This window comes from Pogona vitticeps, chromosome 1, assembly GCF_051106095.1.
Source record: "Pogona vitticeps strain Pit_001003342236 chromosome 1, PviZW2.1, whole genome shotgun sequence".
NCBI lineage: Eukaryota > Metazoa > Chordata > Lepidosauria > Squamata > Agamidae > Pogona > Pogona vitticeps.
This window is the reverse complement of record NC_135783.1, coordinates 83,331,395-83,357,924: the sequence shown is the minus strand read 5'-3', so window position 1 is coordinate 83,357,924 and position 26,530 is coordinate 83,331,395. Positions and strand designations below refer to the sequence as shown.

Sequence of the window (26,530 nt, the reverse complement as noted above, 5' to 3'; positions counted from 1 at the left end):
ATGTCAATAGTTGGAAGAACTTCTTCGCTAACTAAGATCTGCAGGTAGAAGAGTCAAAGAAAAGAAAGAGAAGGAGAGGACCGAGGAAGGAGCTGAGCTGTGCCAGATCCAGACCTCCTCCTGTCCTGGGACACAGCACTTAAGCAGCACAAAGTTAGGCTGGTGATGACTGTTCCCAAGTCATTTCCAACAGCCTAGCCAAAGAGAGGTCTGGAGTCAGCACAGCACCAGCTGGCCTCATGTTGGCTTGGCTGGCACTTGGCCATTTTGGCCAATTAAAACTGCACTGTTAATGTGGCACTACACATTCTGTAGCCAATCCCACCACATAGCTGCAAATACTAGCTGCTCTTCCTTGTTGCCAGGTGATAGTAGCAGAGGATAAGCAGAGTTTCCCTCGGAAACAAACTGGAGGAACCTGGCCCAAAACGATGGGATGGACACACAGGAAGTGCACACTAGATGAAGCAGGACATGCCCCCTGCGCCAAAGGAGTAGCCCCCGAAGAGCCCCCTTCTGCTTTGGCAGGTCCTGCAAGATCAGGGTTGCCAGGAGGATCCTCAGAGTGCCTTCCCTGTGCGCAGGAGGTCCTGGGTTCAAGGGCTGAGCCCTCTTGTGAAGGGAAAGACCTCTCCTCCCCTTCGCCCTCCCCGGTCTGTTGGGGTCTTTAATGGACCCTTGGCAATCTCTTAGGCCGGTCCCACCTACTACTCCTACTTTGCCCACCTACTACTCCCTGTCCCCAGCATCTATTTGCTGTTATTTTCCAGGGATGTTGACAAGTTCTTGGGGCTGAGTCTGAGTCTTTGGTAGAAAGCCCCTATTAAAAATAAGTAAAGAGAGTTCTTAAGTTGTTAAAAATAAATAAATGAAGGAATAAACAGGAGGGGAATTTTTTTTTTTAGAAAAAGAAGTGTCAGCTTAGGGGAGCAGAAACTTTGCAGAGAGAGAGAGAGAGAGAGAGAGAGAGAGAGAGAGAGAGAGAGAGGTGAATACTGGCACCGCTTGAGTGTGTGTATGAATGCGCTCTCCCACTTCATCCCTTTTCCCCTCTCACACACCACTCTCCACTCTCTTTTCTCCCAGGTGATTCTTCTCCTTCCACTCTTTCCCCTTTCTTCCTCCGCACACAAATCACACTCATCAATTCACCCGGGGGGGGGGGGCGCACGACCGGTTTGAATCACTCCTGTGAGAAAAAAGTAGTAGCTTTTTCCCAGGAGGAAAATAACGGTTTGCAAGCCAAAAAGACTGGACAGATTGAATTTAGCCTTTGCATCATGTGGGCAGGAAAAATTAATTCAAATACACCCATTTTATAATCGGAATAAATTCCCAAATAGTTGATGGTGTGGTCACCACCTCAGGCATGTTTGCTACAGCAGGTGTGTGAAAGGGAGAGCCAAGGAAAACCTGTGGCTAGGTAAAAGATTAAGCAACCCAACTCATTCCTCTGCAAATACACCCCTTGCCTACCACACACATACACATTTTGTGGCAAAGAAGAAAAGCCAGAATTTCAAGAACATTTGCCTCTAGAGTTAGCCTGGTGGAACATGGAAGACATCTGACCCTTAAAATATAGAGCACATATGGCAGACATGTTTTCTTTGGAGAGAGGAAACTTCTGCAAAGATTTTTTTGGGGGGGCATAGGAATTTTATACTGGTCTTCTCTTATCATGCAGGAAAAAAATTACAGAAGTCAGACTTGCCAGCATGAGATATAAACTCACAATGCATATGGTGGCAAGTGCATAGTACATGGAGTTGTAATAGTATTCGGATAGTATAGAAATGAGAACCCAAGATGTGATGGTTCTGTCTGGATCTTATCTTCAAAACTAAAATCTGTTTTATTAAAAAAAACAGGCAGGAAATGATAAGTAAGTAAAGTAGTTTGTCAAGTGCATCACTTTCCTATGAAACTGTGCTGTAAAGAGTATCAGTCTATAAAACATTGCTGTTCTTTGCACTTCATAGATGATGCCTCCCAGTGCAGAAAGATGCGCTAAAGAATTCTGATGATGGTGGAAGGGAGTCAGCCCAATGTTACTGATGCTCACTCCCCACAAGTAGATTCCGTGCATTTTGGGCTGGTGGTTCTGTGACTCACGCAGTTCCTATGACCGCAGAAGGGAATGTTACTATTTACTGCAGCTGCTTTAAAGTGCGACATATCTTTTATCTAGCCATCAATACATGTACAAAATTGCTTTTTGTTTGAGAAGAGGATGCAAAATATGACATAATGGAAAATCCGTATGGGAATGTTTCTGGCCCCATCTCCTTAATGTGTGCTATGCCTTGCAGTGGCCAGCAGTCAAGATGATTTCCATGTGCCTCTCTGACTAGATCTTATGGATTATAATGTGTCCAGCTTACCAAGTATGAGCCTCACCCCATATCTCTTAACTTAAGGGAAAAGGCTGCTCCATTTTACATGCAGCCAGATAACAAGCAAATAACAAGAACCATCATATCTTGACTTCGCATTTCTATAGTACTGTATCTGAATACTATTATAATTCCATGTACTATGCATTTGCCGCCATATGCCTTGTGAGTTTATATGTCATGCTAGCAAGTTTGACTCCAGTATTTTTCCCCATGATAAGAAGCATAAAGCAGTCAAATAACAAGTAATAACCCGAACACACAAGATCCTCAATATTGGTGCATGTTGCAGAGTGGGATGTCCCGTCAGGAATCCCCCTTCATTGTGTACTGGGGTCAGACCTATTGTTAGGTAGAGCTGATTTTGGGTATCATGAGGGGGGCAACTTTTTAGCTATTTTCTTTGTTATTGTTGGCAATTTCCTGCCAGTTGGGAGGAAGGGGAGAGATGTTTGCACCATTTTCAGCCTCATATGTCGGAATATATTGCATACATTTGGTTATGCCAATCAATTTGATTACGGTAAAACTAATAGAACTGTAGAGTTTAAAATGCCTCCAAGGTCAATACAGGGAATCTGCTAACATCCCTAACAGGTGACTATCCAACCTCTGCTTTAAAACCTCCAACAAAAGGAGAGTCTGCCATATGCATGTGGCAGTTCCACTGTCAACCAATTCTGAACTGCTGGATCTTCTTGTGACAAACCCAGACCTACTGGGATCTGTCACTCAGTTACACTAAGCTGCCACCAACCATTCCCTATAATAAGTCACACAGACCAGGGATGGATTTTTAAACAACAAAAAGAATAAAGTTTATTTTAAATACACACAGGGAAAAATAAGCAATCAGGTGAATAAAATAAAGTAACGTGGCTTATTTTCACACACACCAGCATACAGTTTGGTTCACCTAGAACCTTTAACTTAAAGCACAGACCCTGAACCCATCAGTTCTGGCTAACCAACAGACACCTGAACCTTTCAGGTTGGTACTCTGACACACAGTAGTACCCTGTCAGACACACAGACTCCCACAACAGCTTCTTCTTCCCCAGCTGCTGCTTCGTCCCTCCCAGTGTCTCACAGTCTGTCTCAGCATCTCCCTTCACCACACAGGCATCACATATTTATACAGTACAGCCCCTCCTCCTGATGTCCCGCCTTCCACTCCCCATAGGATGGAACTTTCCCTCCAAACCCATGACAGACAGGTAACATCAGTGCTGTTATGTAACACTTCTTTCCAACTTGACTTGGGCATTATATGTGGTTCTGCTTCAGGCTACAAAATGTTGTGAAGCCAGCCCTAGTGTGTAGCTGTATAGATGCAACTGAAAAGAAAATACTGCCATGAGTACATAACAAATCCATTTCTAGACACTGATGTCTAGAAATGCATTGGCTACAAGGTGTGCCTCCCCAAATTTAGTTTATAGACTAATTTAGCATTTCATTCCAGATTCCAATTTGTTTCGAAGAAATATAGATACCAGCTATTTTATCTAGACTCCAGATTTGAATCATGATTCAGAAATCTGGATCACCAGCCTTCACCTGCACTGGAAAAACAAAACGGCAATCATTTTGTTTTCCACGGATATACATGACATTTGGAAACATTATAGACCCTAAAGGGAGAGTAACCTTGCCAAATTTCAGAGAGACGGTTTCAAGGGCTTGCATTCTATGGACTTTTACATTTTGCCCTTTTCAAATAAAATTGGAGAAAACAAGTCACTGTCTAATAATGACTAGGGCCAACAGAGTATAAGAGGCTGAGAATAAGTTGCACTACTTAAATCACTCCATGATTTACAATGAACATTATCAAACAAAGGATTAATCCAAAACTACTGTAACTTGCAAGGCAAAGCAAGAGGAAATGAAGAGAGAGAGAGATAGTCAGAGCAATGAACAACCCCAAATCCCACTAGCTCTATGATCGTTAAAATGCCTCCTAACAAAGTATATGAAGGAAGAGCTGCATGAGATAATTGACTATGTAATTTAAATGGCCTCCCACAATCCTCTACTGCTATTTGGACACACTATTATTCACACTGTGTCTGAATAGCCATAGCAAAATGTAGCTTACCTCTGATTTTTCCCTCAACAAAAGCAGACAAATGTTTTTGAAGCGGGTGTTTCAAAACATCAAGACAAATTTGACAAATCTGGCAACCACTACAAGATGATTTTGCCACTAGAAGATGTTATCCTCACTATATCAATTATGAATCTTACACTCTTGCTGCCAAATATAACAAGCTTTATTTATGGAGTAGTAAGTAAATCACAAAAGGACAATCATGGATGTTCTATTATCATTCATTCAATAAACGTGGATTTGATTACTTATAAGCTTGCTTATTCATTTACTTTCATCAAGGTCTCAATATATTCAGACTGTTTATGTACTTCTAATTCCTTTTAACTCTTTAATATTCTCTAAAACACCAACTGTCCAATATCTTGTCTAAACACTTCACAGTCTTCTCCCTAACTGACTCCCTGTCACACACAGTTCTGTGGACTCTGCCCCTCCTGTCCTGTCATAGGCTCCTGTACTAGAGCTCTAAAATGACTGACAAGAGTGACATGTGGGCTGTCCGCCACAATGGTCTTCTTTCCTTTTTTGTGTGATATAATCTCTTTATTCAGTTTTACTCTGCTACACACCAGGGAGTGATCAGTATCACAATCAGAACCTTGATAGCTGAGTGTAATCATAGTACTAGGAAGCCTAGAGTGTCTAGTGAGGATCAAATCAAGCTGATGTCAATGTTTTGATCTTGGATGTCTCCAGGAGACTCTGTGTTGAAGTTTCATCTTAAAGAACATGTTCCTGTCACAAAGACCATAATAACAGCAAAACTCCAGCAAGTGTTGGCCATTTTTGTTCATCTTCCCAATGCCAAAATGGCCTAGAAAAGTGGGCCAAGAACTGTGATCAACACCAACTCTAGTGTTAAAGTCTTTGAGAATGAACAGCAGCTCTCTCTCAGGGATTTTTTTTGATAGTAGCTGCCAGATCATCATAGAATTTGTCTTTCACTTCTGTTGTGGATGACAGTGTTGGTGCATATGCACTAATGAGGGTGACTAGTTCTGCTGATGAGTGGAGCTACAGAAACAGGAGTCTTTCACTCCCCACAGTAGGTGGAACAATGGATCTCAGCAGAGTATTTCTAACCGCAAAGCCAACACCATATTCCCTGGTCTCATTCAATGGTTTTCCCTGTCAGAAGAATGAGAATTTGTTTTCTTTGACAGAGCCCGAGTCAGGCAATCTTGTCTCTTGCAGGCAACAATGTCCATCTCCAGTCTACTCAGCTCCATGTCAATGACAGCTGTTTTTCACACATTGCCGATTTCTTGCAGGTCATCAGAAAAGCCAGGGGTCATTGTCCGAACATTCCAGGTGCCCAACTTTAGGGCAGAAGTTTTCTTCTGATAATCGCATGGTGCAGGGTTATTGATCTGCTTGTCGCCTTTCACCCTAAACCCCACGCACCCCGTGAGGTTAACAAACCGTGGCGAGGTAGCACCTTACTGGCTGGGGGCTGCCCAGCTTAAGGCAGGTGGTAGCTACCTAGTGAAGTGCAATGACCTTTCCCACCATCGGAAGTAGCCCCTGGCGTCATGCTCTATGCCAACTGAGCAAAGACTTATAACCAGTAACTGCTACTTCCTGTGTTATTTCAACGCTGTATGCAAAACTAGAGTGTCCTCTCCAGAGCACGAAGCCTGGGTAAAATAATATGGAGGATAGGCTGTTACCCAAGCAGCAAATCCCCCCTCTCCACATCACTGAAATAGTCCAATAGAAAGGCAAGAACCAATACAACTGGTTCCAGCGATGTCACAGGAGTTGCCAGAACGGCACGAACTGCCTCCGGGATTCTGGCTCCAGATTTTTCCTCAAGGTTAACTCCTGAAGCCTTTTCCATTAGTGGATATAGCCACAAGGCAGTGGAGGTTTGAAACTGGAGTTTTCCTTCTCCTAGATGGGCTGCCTTCCGTGGCTAATGAGCCCCACCTACCCGGTGGTAGCTAGCTATAAGGATGAGGTAAAACAAATAGTACTTAATGAACATACATTATATATGATATTGATATAGACATGATAGAAAATGTGGAGATAGAAATAGCTAAACACTTATATAAAGAAAATCTGTATAAAATGCTTTAGGTAACATATATTATGTGTTAGGAACCTATTCATTTAATACTGGTATAAAATACAAAGTTAGTTGGTTAGATCACCTTAAAATTATATAAATTTGGAACCAGAATTACTTTTATTAGATATTTTATTAGAGGATTTTGAGAACATTATATACTATGAGAGCAATATTATGATAGTAGCCAATATTGTATACTGAAATACACACATGAATAGTTTAAACATTTAAAAAATGTATAGATTTTGAAGAGACAACTAAGAAGACACCAAGACACGAAAAATTATAAGCAACCCATGTAACACAATGTTTAACAAGCACAAATTGAATGTAGATAGATTGAAAAACTAATAAATTGGGGTTTTTAAAAGTGCAATGGATGCCATTTTAAACCAGAGGAAGGCTTGCATGGTATGAAATGATGAAAGTTGTTTAGCATTCCACCCATTTTGGGGGGTATGTGCGTGTTGTAACACCTTTGTGCAGTGTTGTTCATTGAGATATATACCTTCTTGTTTGTTTAATCTCGGCACCTCCAAAACTATGTCTGAGCTTCAGTGAAAAAAAGAAAGAAAGAGTCATGCCTTCACTATCTGGCTCCCTCCAGTACCCTGGATCCTGAGTAGGTAAAACTGTAGCCACAAAAATTACTGGGGAATGAATACCTTGGGGGGGGGGAGGTAAGGAGGATTCAGTGGCGATTCCAGGAATCCTGTGCAATGAAGACTGGAGGAAAGCCCAGTATTCTGCTGGGCTTTCCTCCCAGAAAGAGACTGCTATGTGGAGAATGGGCACCTAAGCACCTTATGGCACAATGACCCTAAAGCCTTAATTGTTGATCTATCCCCCCAAATGTACAAGAAGCACCTTTCCACAATCATTTCTCTCTCTCTCTCTCTCTCTCTCTCTCTCTCTCTCTCTCTCTCTCTCTCTCTCTCTCTCTCTCTCTCTCTCACACACACACACACACACACACACACACACACACACACACACACACACACACACACACACACACACACACACACACACACACACACACACACACACACACACACACACACACACACACACACACACACACACACACACACTGGGGGGGACATTTCCAAATGCTAAGAATGATTTAACTCTTTCACTTTGCCCTCCAGCTCAGTGGAAAGGTTGGTTGAATGGCCACAAGGCAATACAGTGGTGCCTCGACTTACAACCGTCCCGACATACGACCATTTCGAGTTGCAACCAGCTCTGGCTGCAAAATTTTGCTTCGACTTGCGGCCAGAGTTTGGAGTTGCAAACAAAAGAGGCAGGGAAAAAGGCGGGGAATTCAAATTAGAGGGCTAACCGTTGGTCGGCGAACAGCTTCTTTGTAGCTCTTTCGCCCCAACAGTTGGTGTGCGTGCATTTGCTGAGAGGCTTTGAACTGCCTCGTGCTGCTTTCTGCTTCTGGGTGAGTACAGTTACAAGGTTTAGCAGGGTGGGTTTGCGTTTGGGGGGTTATGTTTCTGTGCTGTGATTTTTGTGTGTGTTTTGGTGTATTTACTTTTTCAGCCCCAGCACCTACCGATGTTTTTTTAATGCCCCAGCACCTTCTGATGGGGCTTGCTGTGTTGTTGTTGTTTTTAAGCCCCAGCACCTTCCGATGGGGCTTGCTGTGTTGTTTAGTGGTTTTTTGTTTTTTGTTATTATTATTTTTGCCAGAATGGATTAATCGTGTTCCAATGCATTTCAATGGGAAATGGTGCTTCGACTTATGACCATTTCGAGTTACGTCCATCTTCTGGAATGGATTATGGTCGTAAATCGAGACAGCACTGTGTATATGTTGAGTCATGACCTGAATCTAAGTCCTCCCTAATGGTTGGAGCTTCTGGGGGACATTTTAGGCTTTATTGGGTTCTTCAGCTGTCACTCAGCTCCTCTTTTGGCACGAGCAGTACAGTCTGCTGTGGAAAATGAATGATCTGTAGAGATATTACTCCAGCCCTGGGATGACCAAAGGTTCTTTGCTCTTCCATGTAGTCATCTCAGAATCTCATATATACCTCTGATTTGGTTTGCTTCTGTAAGTTTGTCTGAGGATCCTGCACACCCCTACATAATACACAAGGTTTCACCCTCCTCCCACAAAATACAAAATTTCAATGTAAAATCCACAAGAAGGGGATGATGATGGGTAAGTTACCTCTCCCATTCTTTTCCACTGCCTCTAAAAGAATGCTGACCCTCATTCATTCACTGGTCAAAATGCAAGCATCATCTTACCAGTGGAGGGGTGGGGCTGGGAGGGGCAAATGACATATGATTGTCTGTGAAGCATATTAGTTTTGAAATTGTCCTAGAGAAACCATTGTGCTAAGAAATAATACAGATGTGGCATCCATCCTGGATTTCTGTATCACAGTAATTATTTTTAGGTACAGGTTTGAAACAGCAAATGTAACTGAGATTCAGTTAAGATGCTTGTTCTCATTTATAAGAGAAAGAGTGGTTGAAATTTCAAGGTTCTGTGATAATCAGTACCTAATACAAGCAGACTTTATATTGGTAGGCAATGTATTGACCAGGTAGGTATTCCAAAATTAAAATATATGACTTGTTTAGATCTGAAACCCCAAGCGGTCTCAGCAATGGTGAACAACTTGGCTTCTGCAGTAGAGGGTTGTTTGGCTCAGTTATATACCCATGGAAAGGGGTAAAACAGGTTATATTTCTTTTTCCAAGTGGCACCATATGTTTTGAATGCCAAACGAAGTTACACATGGAAGAAATAAGGAAAGCCTATCTCAGCTTATTGCTATAGCCAGCACAAACATATGTTTTAAAGTATTCCTTCATAGTCTCACCTCCTATGATGATTTTCATATAGAATACTCTCTTGTTAGGATTTCTCTCTCTCTCTCTCTCTCGGCTTTTTTGCCATCTTCTAGGCATCCTGTTCTTTCTGAACAATGCTACTGCTTTGATAACCTGCACAGATGAAGTTTTGTCCTCTACCTTTTTATTTGGTTCTGTCAGCAAAATGATCTGGGAGCCTGCTTGAGATTAATTGTTGAGGAGTTAGCAAATGGGTGGCTGGGTTGTTTCTTGCAGTGCGCGTAGTTTTAGCCTTCAGAGGGCAGCCCAAGGCAGTGAGACAAATTTTGCCTACTTGGGGAGGCCGACATGTGGCTTTGCTGCAACTTGAGTAAACCTTTTGCTCAGACTCTGCAGCAAACGCTGAAGTATGCAGTACTCCTCATCTGTCATTGAACCGAGGAGAGCTGAGGCAGCCATATTTAATCAGCACCAAAACCTCCTTCTGGGTGATGTTTGTACCTTCCTGTAATATTTTATTCTAAGTCATTTCCCAGGCAGCATTATTGATTCATGTCATTGTCCTCCAAATCGTACTGCGCACATGCAATGCGATACTCAGCCGCCAATTCTCTTGATGGCTGTGATGCCAGGACAGATAACAGAAAAGGTGAGGTAACTGGTTGTATTATTTTCAGGTTGCATGTTGTGTGTGTCAAACACAACAAGCCAATATTTCTATTAGCCACATATAGTAAATAATATACACATTTTATAGGTCAGCGCCATCTTAGCCAATGCCTGGGTGAATTTGCAGTGTAAGCAAGCCTCTTGACTTTTCCTATGAGGAGGGTTGACCATTTGTACTTATTTTTTTTCTGGGTCTTTTAATGGTTTGGTGCTGTTTTTACTCATCTGCTTTTAAGTTGCTTTTTAATTCACTGGCCAGAATTAAACTGATTTCATTTTGCAACATTCTCAAAAGCTAAAGCATAAGTCGCATTTTTCCATGTTAAAAAAAAGGCATATTATAAGAAATAAATTTCAACATATAAATCAATGACAGAGATATTATAATGTATTGTAAAACAGGAGAAACATAGAATGAGTACAATTGAAATGAAACTATCAAAGGCTTACTCCAGTGGAATTATGGGAAAAATAGTACTATTCTGTTGAACAGTAAGAAACACAGCACCGTACAACTCCATGTGTAGAGACAAATGGAAAAAGCTGTTTTAATTTTGTATTGTTATTTTCTAAACTCTTCAAGCATAGCAGAATCTTTAAAAGATTAATGTTCATCTATTGCAGTTTCTCTGATTTGCTAGTTCAAGAAACAGCAGCTGGCAGTGTTTCTAAAAATCTTTGTTATCCATAAATCATGAAACACTTATTTTTAATGTTTAATAACCATTTAGCACATTATCAACCCTCGTCTTTCCTCTGCTAGCAGTCATTCATTAAGTGAATTAAGGAGGCTTGGGGAAACACAGTTCATAATACAGTATGACAGAATGTTAGTTGGAATAACAGATGTAATCTGTGTTGCTGCCTATGGATTTTTAAAGGGGGAGGGACACTCTAACAGATAGCAATCCAGATACTGTATATATATATAAAGGCAGATTTGGGAAGAATATGGGAGTTGTAAAATGCCTCACACATTGTCATTGCCATTTAGAAACCTCATCATCCAGCTGATCCATTGTGACTTAATGAATGTAGTGACAGTCCTTCAGTTTTCAGCCCTGTGCCAAGCAACCAAAGATGTGGGGTCTTTCCATTATCTGTGTCTGCAGCTCAAATATTTCTGGAGAACATACATTGTCTTTTTGGATAAAGCTTTTTTTTTGCTACCCAGTGCCTGTGTTTCACTATGGGCACCTGTCCAATTTACAGTCCTGCCCATCAGTCTTGTCATAGTCTCTCGCATCTTTACAATGTGTATGTGTGTGGTAGTGGGACCTCTCACTATAATTGTATTTCTCCCCCACCCTTGCCCATAAGATTCTAAATCTCAAGAAAAGCCCAGTTGCATCCAGCCAAGTAGAGTTCTAAGCTATCATGATACAATGTACAGGGTAGGAATTAACATAATAAAAAACAAAGTCACCCTTCCATCTCTAGAAGAAAATCATTTTTATGTATCTGTTTTTCCTCTGCATGGTGAAAGCATGGAAATATTAGAAGGCTAGTGGAATGTTTTTATAACTGTGAGAGTTTAACCCATGGAAGACAACCAAGTGTCCTTGAAAACACTTCAGGGGATGTGTGTCACATCCAATTCACAATTTTAATGATTCCAGCAACTGGAAATGTAACAGCATCCAGACTTTTTTTAAATGCATGCATTAGATGAAAATATCTTTTAAAAAATAAAGCAGCCTAAAACTTTGCTGTTGTAGCAAAGCAGCAGTAAAATGAAATGAAATGAAAAAAAATTAAATAAAATACATCTGGCTCTGTACCAGAGAGGCGTACATGCCAGTGCATCCAGATGCAGCTTTTATTGTGCATCTGATGTGCTTCATGGACTGCATTTTACATGCAGCCATGTCTCCCCTTTGTAATACTTGTGTTGTCCATCCTTCCCCTCCCCTGCCCTTATCACTAAGCATCTGTTACAGAAGGTGAGACAGAATAGATCTACAGCATCTTCTAGCAGTTCTACATCTGGAAGCACCTTTAGCTGAAGTAAAATGCATCAAATGCAATCCTATGTAAATGGAAAAATGTGATAAAATTATTGAACCTTCTGTACTATAATTAGATATCAACTCTATATATTTGTTTGTTTTGTACTGTGTCTGAATTTTCATATTTCCTATTTCCTCTGCAGAACTGTTCTTACACTAACATCTTTGCCTTTAATACATGAATCTAAAGAAGTTCAAGGAATTAGGGATCTGAGTTTTGATTCAGAATATTCAGAATTCACTGAATAATGCCATATTTGGATAGTTCCATGTATATCAGAATCTGAATTGGGTAGTTCCAATATCTATACAATAATTCCTAATATTAAGAGTCCAATTTGCTCCTATTGATTAGAAAGCAAAAGGCTAGGTTCCTCATTGCTAAAGGAAGAAGTGAAAGTGAAACTTGTTTCTCAGGCATCCTAGTTGATTTGTTCAGAAATGAAACTTAAAAACACTCTGGCAACAAGGGTAGTCGGGGCAGAGAACTCAGTGTCTCTTGATTGGGATTGTCATGGGTTTTCCAAGGGAACACAGGTGGGCTGAGTGCAAAACTTGTAAATTATGTCTGTCTGCCCCAATGAAATCTAGAAACAGGCATAGACACCAGGAGATATTCTTTCACATTGGTTTTTTTAGGATATGCTCTGATGCAAGCCTGCACTGCAGCAGTTTTCTCTGTGTCATTTTACGAACCTTTGACTTACATTTGCATTCTCTACCTATCAGTGTGTATTGTTTACCTAATATAGTTTGGAATAAGATTTAGGATTAGTAGATTCACAGGGTAATAATTTGTACATCAACAGGGAAATATATTAGGTTTAGGCCCCTTTGGAGTATATCAGGCAATTTAATAAGATTTTGTTATATATAATAGTGACCACTCAGGTGGAGACAATATCAGAAGCAAGTGTCACTGAAATCACCCCTGTCCCTTGAGCTGCACTTGCTCTATCCCTGTTAAGAACATGCAGTCAAAAACTGGAGCTCCCAAGAAGTCAATAATCCAAAAACATTTTCAATAGTGTGTAACAGATGCTTACATGGCTGAGTCCATGCACTTCAAGAAGATGCTCAAGTGTGGATGGGACTTGAGCCATCATCTCCCTCTCCAATAGTAGCACACTCAGGCACCTGAATGCTCAGCACATGACATTGTTATTGGCAAATGAAGTCGGTACTGTGGGAGCAAGTGTCTTCCTTATTATGAAGGGTACAAGTCATCAGAGGGCAGAGATTGAGCCGCTAGCCATGGGAAGTAGATGAACTAATAGCAAGAGCTGAGAGGCAGCAAATGCCAGACCCACATATCAGGAATAACTTCCAGATTGTCCTGGAGGAGCTTTTGTGTGTGTGTGTGTGTGTGTGTGTGTGTGTGTGTGTGTGTGTGTGTGTGTGTGTGTGTGTGTGTGTGTGTGTGTGTGCACGCGCGCGCGCGCGTGCGTGCGTGCGTGCGCAGGAAAAGGCCTTCTGGAAACATAAAATGCCAGGATTATTCATCACCTAGGAAAGATGATAGCCCTCAATAGACAACCATTCACACTGGTGGAGAACACTAGTTTCTGTAAGTTTGTGCCAGAACAGACACCCCATTACCAACTGCCATCCCTTAGCTGCAAGGTGCTGCCAGATTTATATTGTGATTTCAGGCAATGGTAGAGCAGCAGCTAGCCAATGCACAGGTGGTACATTTGACAAATGACATCTGGAGCAGGCAGAGTGCAAGACATACTTTTCTCTCCATGACAGGACACTGATAGGATGTGGAGGCATCAGGCATAGGGCAAGATGCAAGGGTAGGATGCTGGTGGGCCCTGTGGCTTTGATGGAGGGCAGCCACACTGCTCACAGCATTCAAAAGGTTCTGTGGGACATGTTAGAACAGTGAAGGCAAGGTCTGTTTGTCACAGAAAATGTTGCAAACATTGTGGCAGCGCTATACTCTGGGAAGATGAAGGGGATGACATCTATGGCCCAGACTCTCAACCTAGCAGTTCGAGGTGCTTTACAGGTATGGAAGAGACACACATACCTAATATAACTGAGTGGTCCAGAAAGACGATAAAGCATTTCCCCCAAAGTGTCTGGGAGCAGTGACTTGTTGCAGCAGAGTCAAGAAAACCTGGGATTGATTGCCACTACACCACGTAATCCAGGATGTGGCAACTCAATGGACTCTACTTTCTACCTTCTCGAAAGAGTGCTGGAACAGCAAAGGGCACTCAATGATTAGATACTGGAGCTTTCCATTGGTGTGGCTGCTCCCCTGGGTCGGGAAGTGGGACATTATGAGTATATGCTCTCCAAAGCTTTGAGAGTGCCATACAGGTCCTTAGTGGAGAGACAGCCATCCTTACTCAAGTGACCCCAATGTTCCTGGGCATAATTGGCATAAAGAAAGGAGGGCATAATGAGGAGGCCAGCAAACCCTGCCCTGCAAGCTAAAGGACCAGTTGCCTCCTTGTGGAAGAAGGAAGAATAAATTCTAGCAACCCTCTTGGACCTCTGAATTAAATAGCAGGCAATGGATGTTAAGCAGCAACAAGAGGGGGTGGGCGGGCATGTCAGCCAAATTTCCATCACATGCAGCAACAGCGAGTGAAGAAGATCCAGTGAGCACTTAAGGGTCACACAGGAAGAAACTAACCATGTTCATAGCACCAGTACCAGCAGTTGTGTTTTAGAGTCCAAGTCCCTCAACAACAGGGCAAGCTTTCTGGCACACTATCCTGATAAGTATGGCAGGGGCCTGTTGTTCATAGATTTCATATCAGGGGAAGGACATAGCAGAGGCAAAGGCAGAGGCATACACGCAGGAGCCCTACAAGCCAAACAAACAAACAACAACAAAAAACCAAAAAAACCTAACCAAAAAAAAAAAAACCCTTGTCTTACTGGGTTGAGAAGAAGTCTGTTTCAGGAGGGGCTGGTGGCAGTGGGACTGTTGTCTTGCCCACTAACTACTGTGCCCAGTGAGAAGAGTGTTCTCTCAGGCAGGGGATATTGTCAGTCCACATCACTCATGCCTGGAACCTGGATCTGTTTAAAACATCTGATTTTCTGTAAGGCCAACCTGCCATTTCTGGGCTTCCCTGACATCCTCTTTAAGTAAGAGAAGATGGCACGCACTGCTCCCAGTGCTAGGTATGCTCTGCTTCAGTCTACTGCCCCCTCCTTCTGCCTCTTTCATCCTTCTAACTGCTACTCCAAGACTGTGTTCACTCACTCAGTTGTGCTGTGCCCTATGCTCTTGACAGAGTTCCTACCCACCACAGGCTACCTGCTGCTCCAGTCTGCCCACCAATGCTGCCCAGGGCATTTTCCCTGCATTCCACTGAAATGTGTCCTCTGCTTCCCCTGCTGTGGTCATTCCCACTGCTCAGGATTCAACCAGTACACCCATTACAATAAGTCTCTATGAAAGTTGTGTCTTTAAATTGTGGACAGATAATTTTTACTTTATATTTTCAATTACAGCAATGATTTTAATCATTCTGTTATCCAAGGCTGCTTTGTATTTTTGAAAGTATAAAATGATTTACATGGATTTTCTGGATTCCTTTCTGTTTGCATCATCATCCTCTGTTCAGAGTAGTTACTCTTCTCTGGTACTCACATGCTGAGTTCCAGGCCACTGCACCAGGCTAGGATAAATCCCCAATAATCCTAAAATTTGTCAGGATAACAAAAGGTTCACTAGGGCCAATTATTCTTCATTGTTTGACTCCATTGGAGTGGCTAGATCTCAAATGGAAAGTAATGAACTATGGAGCTGTGGTAATTGCTCGAGATTAGCTGAGGTAGCCCATACTTTCCCAATGCCTGAGATGTGTGTGTGTGGGGGGGGGAGTACTTCTCTCCACTGCATCGCCAAGATCTCCTCTAGATCACCTCAGCCACATCTTCCTCTTCTCCCATGTCTGCTACTTCTTGCTCTGCGTCTCATCTTTATTATGGCTTCCTTTCCCCCATGGACAGCACAGACTCTGGAAATCAGCCCTAGCCATACTCTTCTCTACAGAACAGTTCTGCTGGGTTCAGAGGCATTACTTGTGGGCTCTTGAGGGAAATTGCCAGTGCACAAGCAATTTCTCTGGACAGTCCATGCCAGCCTCTCAGAGGTCCTCAGAACTGAGCAGTCAGGAACATAGCTGGCTCCAAAACCTCCACAAACCAGCAAAAGCTCTCCACAGTGGTGAAGGTTTGGAGGAAGGAACATATTTCACCCCAAACAGCCTGCCCTTTAAAACAACCCTCTCACTTTGCCTGAAAGGCAAGCCAGCCCAGAGCAAACATCAGGTTTGCCCAATGGATGAGTGCAAGATTTTCACTCCCCTCCTGTCTGTTGTTGTTTGTAAATAATGTGTATAATAGATACGTTGGTTGTGTACTTGCTGGAATGAATGGAATGAGTCACAGAATAATGCAGGATGAGTATCAGATAAGACTGTTAAGGACCTTCGAAGTGGGGAGGAAAATGTGTCTGTAGAACCTGATTTTCATCGGCTGGTTCTCGCCATTCTGAAAGGGAGCAGGTAGAAGGTACATAGGAATGGGTGACTGTTCAGAAGAGGGGGATGGGTAAAGTGTGAGAGAGTTAAGCACAGATAGGTTTGGATAGAGGTTGAGAAATTAGGCTTAGGAGATATGCCAATTGGTTAGGAAATTTAGGGTAGAGGTGACTGTATGCTAGATGAACGACTTCAGATAAACATCATAGAGAGAGTAAATAGGTTTGAGGTATGTCATATAAAGGAATAATATAAAGTAATAATAAAGATATTTTATATTCCCCCCCCCTTTACAGTTGTAAACATCTTTATTCTTTTCTCAAAAGAAATTATCATTCCAACCCTTTGTGATTTAACCTTTCTTCATTTTCTGATACCAGCTTTCACCTGCAATGGCAGATTGGCCTCAGCTTAAGCAAGGAGAGGGACAGGGTTGAAAAAAACGTTTAAAAGGTTTCTGGTTTAAAAACCAGCAGTGGCAGCATCATCTAAGAGTTCAAGTTTCAACAAAAGGCTTTAATAAAGTTCTTCCACAGAGTGAGATGAAAGACATTGCCCCATGAGAGCAAAGTAGTTTAATTTTGCTTGCATTGCCACAGCAGAGTAGCATGGTTGGTGAGGTACACACTAAGGCTGAGGACAGGCATATGGGGACACCAGTGTGAAGGGGATCATTGGATCTCTGATGGGGTGGCAGCAGGATCAGCTCAAAGTTTCTGTGTGCTAGTGTAAACTGGCAATCTAGCTGAGAGAAATGGGGTGTGGGGGGGAGAGGCTTCATAATAAATAAGCCCTGAAAATAAAATTCCCGGTTTTAGACACAGAATGAGTAAAATGAGGCAGACAACAACAACAAAGAAAAATGGAGTGGGTGTGATATAAAAGAAACAAGCAAAAGAGACAAGCAGAAAGGCAAATATTGCATAAAAGAAAATTCATCCATGATATTAAGGTTCCATAGTGTACAGACTACACTTGTTCCTCTTTTAGTTTATGAATTCTGCCGTCGAAGCTTCATAACTCACCACAGGCAGCTGAGAGCTATTAATGGACCACAACATCTGTTTCAACAACAGTGGTTCCTTGGTTAATGAAACTAATTAAAAAGAAGTCCAGAGGAAAATCCCATGACCTATCTAGGGTATCTCTGTATAAACATGGCAACAGTTGAAATAATTATAACTTTCATATGCCTGAAATCATGGACACAGTATCACAGGGATGTTTTTTTTTAATAGAACTAAAGTTTTAGAGTTATTATTAAATGCTGAAGTGAATTCATTCTTAGGAAGAAAGAACTTCGTAGTGGTTTGATGTATCTTTTCCCCCTCCTTATTTCTGAAGTTCAAGCTGAGTGCCATTACTTATGCAGCCAAAATGGTGTCAGACGGAAGAGGAAAGTATAAGCAGCCCTGAAAAGACACTGAAGTTGGGTTGGTATGGGGTATGCAGGCAACTTCAAGAAGACCAGAAACATTTTTCCCTGGATCTTAATGAAGTCTATTTGCTCATTTTTTGAAACTTCATCACTTCTATGTGGAAGAACAATTTCTGGCATACAAATGGTCAACAGTGCTCCAGAGCTTCCTAAAACAGCCTTTAAATGACCACCTGTTCCTCTGTAGGCTTTTAAGGAAGGGGCATTATTGTCCACCTTGATATAAGAGTGGCGTTTTTTAAAAATCTATTCCCACTCCACCCCCAGGAGGCTGTGGAAGTACAATTGCTAGCTATTAGGTTGGGTTACCCCCACCCCATCCAGAATGGAAGTGCTGAAAAGACTGTGGGGGTACTTTAATTATCCTAACCTAACATTTTCCAGATGCACAAATAATCTCTGTCGGGGGCAGGAATCTTTGGTGGGTCAGCATCACTGGGTGGAAAGGAGATCTCACTGATGTCTGGGAGGGGAAGAATACTTGTATGCTAAGGAACATCTAGTTGCTCCATGGTTGCTGCCTATGCTTCTCCTTGAGGACATTGGCCTGCAGATTCACCACCTTTTTTGCAGGATTAGCCCCCTCATACTGTAGCTCAGCCATTTCTTCAGCCTCTAATCTCCACCCTTCCCCTACCTGAAATCCATTAGGCAACTGCTGGGGAAAGTTGTCTAGAATTTGGAAGTTTGGTGCCATTAATATGCTGATGACACCCAGTCTACTTAACACTAAGCACGCTCTTGATTCTAATATCTGACATCATTATGATGTCTGGTGTCCATGATGGGCTGGATGAGATGAAGCTTAATCCCTAAAAGGCAAATCAGGAGATAAGGATTCAGCATGTAGTGGATGGGATACACTCATGATGAAAACTCGGGTTCTCACCTTGGGTGTAGCCCTGAATTCAGCGCTGAGTCTGAATGCCAAGCTTTCAACAATGACCAGGAGCATGGTTGCCCCATTAAAACTAGTCTACAAGTCAGACCTGTTCCTGGAAATTGACCTAATTCCAGTGACACAAGCCTTAGTTATGTTCCGCTGGAATTGCTGTAATGTGTTTTACATGGGGCTGCCTTTGGAAACCTATATGTGGGACAGGAAGCAACAGTTAGAACTGGATATGGAACAACTGATTGGTTCAAAATTGGGAAAGGAGTATGACAAGGCTGTATATTGTCTCCCTGCTTATTTCACTTATATGCAGAATACATCATGTGAAAGGCTGGACTGGAGGAATCCCAAGATGGAATTAAGGTTGCTGGAAGAAATATCAACAACCTCCGATATGCAGATGATACCACTCTGATGGCAGAAAGTGAGGAGGAATTAAAGAACCTCGTAATTAGGGTGAAAGAGGAGAGTGCAAAAAGCGGTCTGAAGCTCAACATCAAAAAACCTAAGATCATGCCCACTGGTCCCATCACCTCCTGGGAAATAGAAGGAGAAGATATGGAGGCAGTGACAGATTGTACTTTCTTGGGCTCCATGATCACTGCAGATGGAGACAGCAGCCACAAAATTAAAAGACACCTGCTTCTTGGGAGGAAAGCGATGACAAACCTCAACAGCATCTTAAAAAGCAGAGACATCACCTTGCCAACAAAAGTCCGCATAGTGAAAGCTATGGTTTTTCCAGTACTGATGTATGGAAGGGAGAGCTGGACCATAAAGAAAGCTGACTGCCAAAGAATTGGTGCCTTTGAATTGTGGTGCTGGAGGAGACTCTTGAGAGTCCCCTGGACTGCAAGGAGAACAAACTTATCAATCCTAAAGGAAATCAACCCTGAGTGCTCACTGGAAGGACAGATTCTGAAGCTGAGGCTCCAGTACTTTGGCCATCTCATGAGAAGAGAAGACTCCTTGGAAAAGACCTTGATGTTGGGAAAGTGTGAAGGCAAGAGGAGAAGGGGACGACCAATGATGAGATGGTTGGACAGTGTCATTGAAGCAACCAACATGAAATTGACACAACTACGGCAGGCAGTGGAAGATAGGAGGGCCTGGCATGCTCTGGTCCATGGGGTCACGAAGAGTCAGACACAGCTAAATGACCAAACGACGACGCCCTTTGCAGAATGTTCGGAAACTTCATCTGGTCCAAATGACAGCAAACATATGACTGACTAGGCCTGGTTACAAGGAGCATATAATTCCCTGTTCCATTTGCTGCCAGTCCATTTCTTGGAAGTGCTATAAAGTCCTATATATCTTTAGTCCAGGCTATCTGAAGAATGCATGGTCCCTTTATGAGCTTCTCTGACTTGTCAGATTTCCAGAGCAGCTCTTCTCTCAATCTTACCACCCTCACAGGGACGTTTGTGAAGCCACAAGAAAGGGCCTTTTTTGTAACTGTCACCAGGTTGTGCCGGCCTGATGCCTTTCCACCAGCAGGCAAAGACCTTACCTCCAGATGGGCTTTTAACAATTGAACAAACTGCTGTGAAAATAATTTTAATTAGATATGTTCCATATTTTCTGCTTTCAAATATGTCTTTAAGTGTTTTAAATTAGTGTTTTCTTACTATTATTATAACTTTATTTTTGTTCATATTTATAACTTATTCTCTCTTCAGTTGGTTTCTGCCTTTTAAAAATAATTATCAAGCTGCCTTGAATCCCTGCACTGGGAGAAAAGTAAGCCAGAAACAAAGCAGATAAATAATAATAGAGGAACTTGTTTCCTCTGTTGTTCGACCTCTTGCAGTAAAATTTGACCGTGGCCATATCCAGGGACCAAATTCCAAACATTTCTGGACCCAATTGCTTTGGCCCCACAAAGAACAAAATCTATAGGTGAAGAGAAGGTGGCTTTATGTGTTTGGTTTTATTTTTCTGATGAAAGTTAGTTGCACTGGGAATCACTAATACATCGTTCCTTGCATAAAAAGAAGCCAAATGGGGCAGTGGATTGAATAAGTACTTCTCTTTGGTTTGACTGGATCAAGCCCTTAACTTTCTCATTTCCTGAAACCAACAGAAGTGTGTTTGCGTCTATGTTACAGGGCAGGAAGAACAGTTGAGGAAGAACTACTGAAATGCAGGGGTAAACTGGAATAGTAACAAGGGTTTCTTCAAAGGAAGGAGCATCTCAATCAATCAGTTCTGTTTTGATGGATTTAAAAGCTGGTGGCAAGCTAGAGGAAAATGGATGAATCTGATATTGTACACAAAGATAAGATGTGCTGATAAGGGTCTACAGTCATGTGTTCAACAACTGTGCTTCTTGCCTTGAATTGAAGGTGAGTGTGTTTGTGGTAGTTGGTTCTACATACAAATATTTACCACTGGGTTTTCTACTTAATTGCACCTGATTGGGTTGCTCAATTATATCCAGAATCAAGGATGAATCAGATAAGAAATGTCTTACTGATTTTTTTTTCTTTTTATTGTTGTATTTTATCAGTCATAAAGAGGTTGAGCCTGTAAAACTTCAGACAGGCTAATAGGAAAACATTATCGGCCATATGCTAAGATAAAGTTTTGTTTCACAAAATGTGCATTTCCTCTTTCAAACTAGAATCCCTGACAGGGGAGTTATGGCACTCGTCAGAAACATTTCAAATCAAGTTTGACACTTCTGAACATCTTTGTTAATGTTGGGTACAGGATGGGTTATTTTTTGGGGACACCATTTGCATGAATGGCTTACACTTGTGCAAAGAGATCTAGGATCCCAGCTTCTGCAAATGACTGAAAAGGTCAAGTGTCTTGCGATACACTCATTGCACAAGCAGTTTGACTTGACCAGGGTCCTAGCAGCCTCTTTAAAATCATAAAGAGGCTTTTGTTGCTTTAAAGAATAAAAGATACATTGTGGCATAAGCTTAATGCACTAGAGTAGAGTTGGGGGAATGTGTGGCTTACCAGATGTTAGGCTGTTACCTACATCTGTCTTAACCAGAATAGCCAATGGTGAGGATTGCTAGAATTTACAGTGCAGCAACAGCTGGGGAGGCTGTACATTCCCCATTGCCATATTAGAGGCTACTCATCTGAAACGGCAAATGATTCCCTTTCACTTTCTACAATGTTTGCATTTTTTCAAGCACGTGTTTATTTTCTCCCATTTCCACACCTGTTTGTAAAGTCTGCATGAAATTTGATGCACATGTTTGTATGTATTTTTCCAAATAGACACTATTTTGCAAGAATCTTCCCCATAGATGTGCATGTTGTATGCAGTTGCCCTTAAGACAGACATTTTTGGACTGCAAAACCTTGCAAAATTCAGAGAAATAAGGAAAAAAAGTAACTTGCACTACTTGAACCAATACATGAGGTGGAGAATAATTACCAATTCAATCCATATTAAAAGGCACTGCTAACAAATTTTGTCTAATAAAATTGCTAGTGGTTAACATCCTACAAGCCTTTTGTTGTTGTTGTTTTTGAAGCTACACACATAAGCGTGCAATTATAACTGGCCAAGATGGCCAACACAGTCAAAGGCCGACTGAGCCAATATTAGACTAGCTGAAGCTGTGCTAAATGCAAACCATCACAACCTAATGATGTTGGAACCTACTTAGGACTGCCCTCGCTTATCTTCTGGCCAGCACAGTGGCTGGAAGAGTATCTAGCATGACTTCTTGTTATCTCTCTTTTCTCTCCTCTCCCATTGCACAGTCTTTTTTTCACTCCTTTGCCAGCAGATTTTAGCTAGCATAGCAGTTCTGCTGGCAAATCCTTCTCCCAGCAGATCTCTGAAAACAGTCAACAAAAGGGGATTGTGGCCACGTAAGAGAATTTCTAGAAGTAGAAGAGGCTACTCACTGTTTCAAATCACTTCCAGCTAGTACAAATGTGGATTATGGTGGTACTGGATACTTCCAAGATGTAGTATTACTTAGATAGCTGTATACTTCAGAACACATGACTTTCGATAAAGTGCATGGCAGAACAGAGCAACAATGTAGATCACACCTTGGCCTGCCAAAAATCCCCAGAAAACTGCCCAGATAGATCATTCTTTTCTCTACAAACCTATTTAATGGGCTCTCTGCTCAAAGCTGAATTATGTAGCTCAGCATTCCAAAATCAAATGAGGAAGTAGGTAGCCATACCCATTGGCAGACAATATCACTGCCCTTGGTTTCTTTCACTAAATGGAAGTGGGAGTGGGGAAATGCATGTGCTATGTTGCAGAAAGTTAGATCAAGCTTCAGATGATGTCTTCTTGTAAAGCAGTGGTTCCTAGCCTTGAGCCACCCAGGTGTTCTTGAACCACAACTTCCAGAAATCTCAGGCACCACAGCTGGTGGTGAAGGCTTTGGGGAACTGCACTCCAGGAACACCTGGTTTACTCATTTTTGGGAACCACTGTTGTAAAGCATTATATGCTAAATACTGTAAGCCAACAACATTTGGAGGACCACAGTTGACCATGGCTAATGCAAACTCTTATCCACCCCCAACATGCTTGTATCTTACTGTTCATAATTCACAAAAGGCCAGCTGAAGTATGGGGAATGTAAGCTAGCCTAGTTTTGAGCAGGTGATATGATCTGAAATCAAGATGCTCACATGAGACCTCCCAAGTCTCCTGTCTTAGGAAAATGTGTAGTCCTCAGTGGCCCCTGTCTTGTCAAAGAATTATCTCTCTTTTGCTGGTGGGTGGGGAATGTGTAGGCTACATGTGAAGTACTGCTGCTTGGTTAGCTTCTTCTGGATCACCCTGCATCACTAATTGAATTTGCAAACTGATGTGGGAAATATTGCACATTTTTTGGTAGACAAGAGCAACCACTTGAAACAGAAGAAGCAGGTTGTTATTCTCTCATACCTACCACCCTCATTCTTTAAGATGGGTATTAATTCTACTTTAAAACCAGTACATCTGGATGCACTCTTGCTGGTCTGCTTTGGTAGCAGATTACATAAAAAATAAAACTCTCAGTATAAAAATTTAGAATGTATGTCTCTTAGGAAAATAAAGTTTTCACCTTGTTATTTCCATTATTCTATTACTTATTCTATAAGAATTTAGCTAATTTCTTGGAAGTAGAAATGAAAAACATATCTTTCAGTGTTCTAGATACAGTGGCAGGCTATTGACTTTGTACTTATAAATAAACTATTAGCCAAGGATTATAACAAATAATAACAATAAGAGCAAAAGCAAAGCGTGCTGCTTATATACCGCCCCATAGTGCTTCAAGCACTTTCTGGGCGGCTTACAAGTTAATTATGCAGGCTACATATTCCCCCCCCCCCAGCAGCTGGGTACTCATTTTACTGACCTTGGAAGGATAGAAGGCTGAGTCAACCTTGAGCCGGCTACCTGGGATTGAACCCTGGGTCATGAGCACAGTTTAGGCTGCAGTACAGCCATTTAACCACTGCGCCACAAGATGTGCCATCAAGTCCATTCTGACTTACGATTACCCTTTTCAGGGTTTTCCAGGTAGAGAATACTCAGGTTTACCCCAGGGTGCCCTGGGACTGTGCAGCTTGCCAAAGGCCATAGAGGCTAGCTCTTTTTCCCAGGAGAGGCAGTGAGGAATTGAACCCTGAACTCAAGCTATCCAGCCAGAACATTATTAAAAACAGTTGACAAAAAAGATTTAGGTTCTTCTAGTTCTTCCCAGATGCTTAACCTGAGTAGTGACTTTGATGAGGAGCACACCTGAATCACCCACGAAGATAATGTTTAAGTCACACATACACTTATTCATGGAGCCCATAATAGGCTAGTTGGCCAACTGAAACTTGAGGAATAGGGGTACTTGGAAATTGGCCATATTACTGGCTGAATTGGCTAATTCTGAAAGTTACGATCCAAAAGGTAACTTTTCCAAACCCTCATATCTGCAAGCAGTCCCTCGGGTGGAAAGTCATCTCCATCACTTTAGCTTGATGGCACGACGCAATCAGGCTCCTGTCAACTATGCTGTTCCCGTCACTACTGTTGGTGCTCCTATTATATGTAAGAGAATCTCTGCAGGCAAGTGCCTTTGCTTAAGGTGTTAATCTTCTGCCAAGCCCCTGTTTTGAACAGAATATAATTCAGGCAGCATTGAAACTCCCCTACTGTCCTGTCTGGAATGTTCACATTTAAAGTGTAACTTGACCTAGTCAAGTGCAGCCTAGCAAAAGTCATTATTAACTTATCTAATTACGAAAGTGGTATACTCTATTCCCAAATATTAGACTGAAATCCCTCTTTAAAACAAAACAAAGCAAAATAACAACAAAAAAGATTCTGTTCAAGACACCAGTTCTTCATAAATGATGTTGATTCAGAAATACAGTCTATTATGCTAGGCCGTCTGTCTCAGCCAACATTTTTCCCTCTTTCTGTATGATGAATGAGAAAAAGGAGCCGGCTGCAGAGCCAGGAGTTGGGCATTCGGTTCTCCATTGTGCCGCACAGGAGAAGAGCCAGCCTGCTTGGCCTTTCACAAACTCCACAGTCCCAGCTCACACCCAGAAGAAGGGAACGGCAAACCACTCTGAGTACTTTCACAGAAAACTCTGAGAAGAGTTGCCATAAGTCAAAATCAACTTGGCAACTATTTATTATTAATGAATGGCTGTGATATGCGCACACTGTGGGCTGGTTTTATATTGTACATTAATTTGCTCTCCAACATTCTTCTTAAAGTCCTCCTTTTCAAAGCTTAATGATTCACTTTTCTAGCTCTCTGTTTGGCTACACTGTCTTTCAGTATAGATTAGGGAGGTAACCTAGAACATGATTAGCGCTTGCACATTGCAGAGGGATCGCTGGAGAGCTGTTGGAGCCAATGGTTGCTTTGAGGTATCCTCAGAGTGAAAGATTAGGCTAATGTAGCAGCTATGCTTTACTCCTATACTTTACTCTGATTGGTTCTAGCATTGGCCATTCCACAAAGATGTTTTTGGCTTTTTCATGTTTTTGGCATTTGAATGAGCAATGGGGCTCTTTGAAATGCCCACCTGCCATGTTCTGTGGTGTCAGTTCAGACCTGATAGTAGATACAAACAACAGTGGCAAAAGGAGTTTGGGGTCCTGTCGGGAGAGGTGGGCACATACATGCTTTGCCACCTTTCCATCTGATGTGAGGGCTATAAATCAGGGCCATTCTTATATGTGAAGGCTATAGTCCCATACAACCATATATAGCTCCACGTTTATTTTCCTGCTTCCTGTTTTTCTGGAACACAAAATTCTAAAGGATACCTTGCCTAAAGGTTCTTGGTTGTGGGTGAAAAAATATTTTGATGTTTTAAGGCTAGAGAATACTTGCTCTGCATTCTCATACATCTCCAAATGGCTTGTTTTCTTTTTCTTTCTTTCTTTCTTTCTTTCTTTCTTTCTTTCTTTCTTTCTTTCTTTCTTTCTTTCTTTCTTTCTTTCTTTCTTTCTTTCTTTCTTTCATTCATTCATTCATTCATTCACAAGCTGCCCTGAAGTTCTCTTACTGAATGATCTAATGAAACAATGAAACTAAAACTTCAGAGGATATAATCATATATGTCTAGTATATGTTGGAGGGTTTTTTGGAACCTTGC

At 41.8% G+C, this 26,530-nt stretch overlaps 1 long non-coding RNA gene across 1 annotated transcript in view; it reads left to right on the top strand.

Annotated features, from left to right (window-relative positions):
- Nucleotides 1-3,904: 3,904 nt before the first annotated feature.
- LOC144585968 (uncharacterized) overlaps nt 3,905-26,530 on the top strand; it is a 30,591-nt gene continuing 7,965 nt past the window's right edge. Inside the window, exon 1 of the long non-coding RNA XR_013540620.1 lies at nt 3,905-21,276. This is a non-coding gene — a long non-coding RNA (uncharacterized LOC144585968). The remainder of the gene's footprint in view (nt 21,277-26,530) is intronic.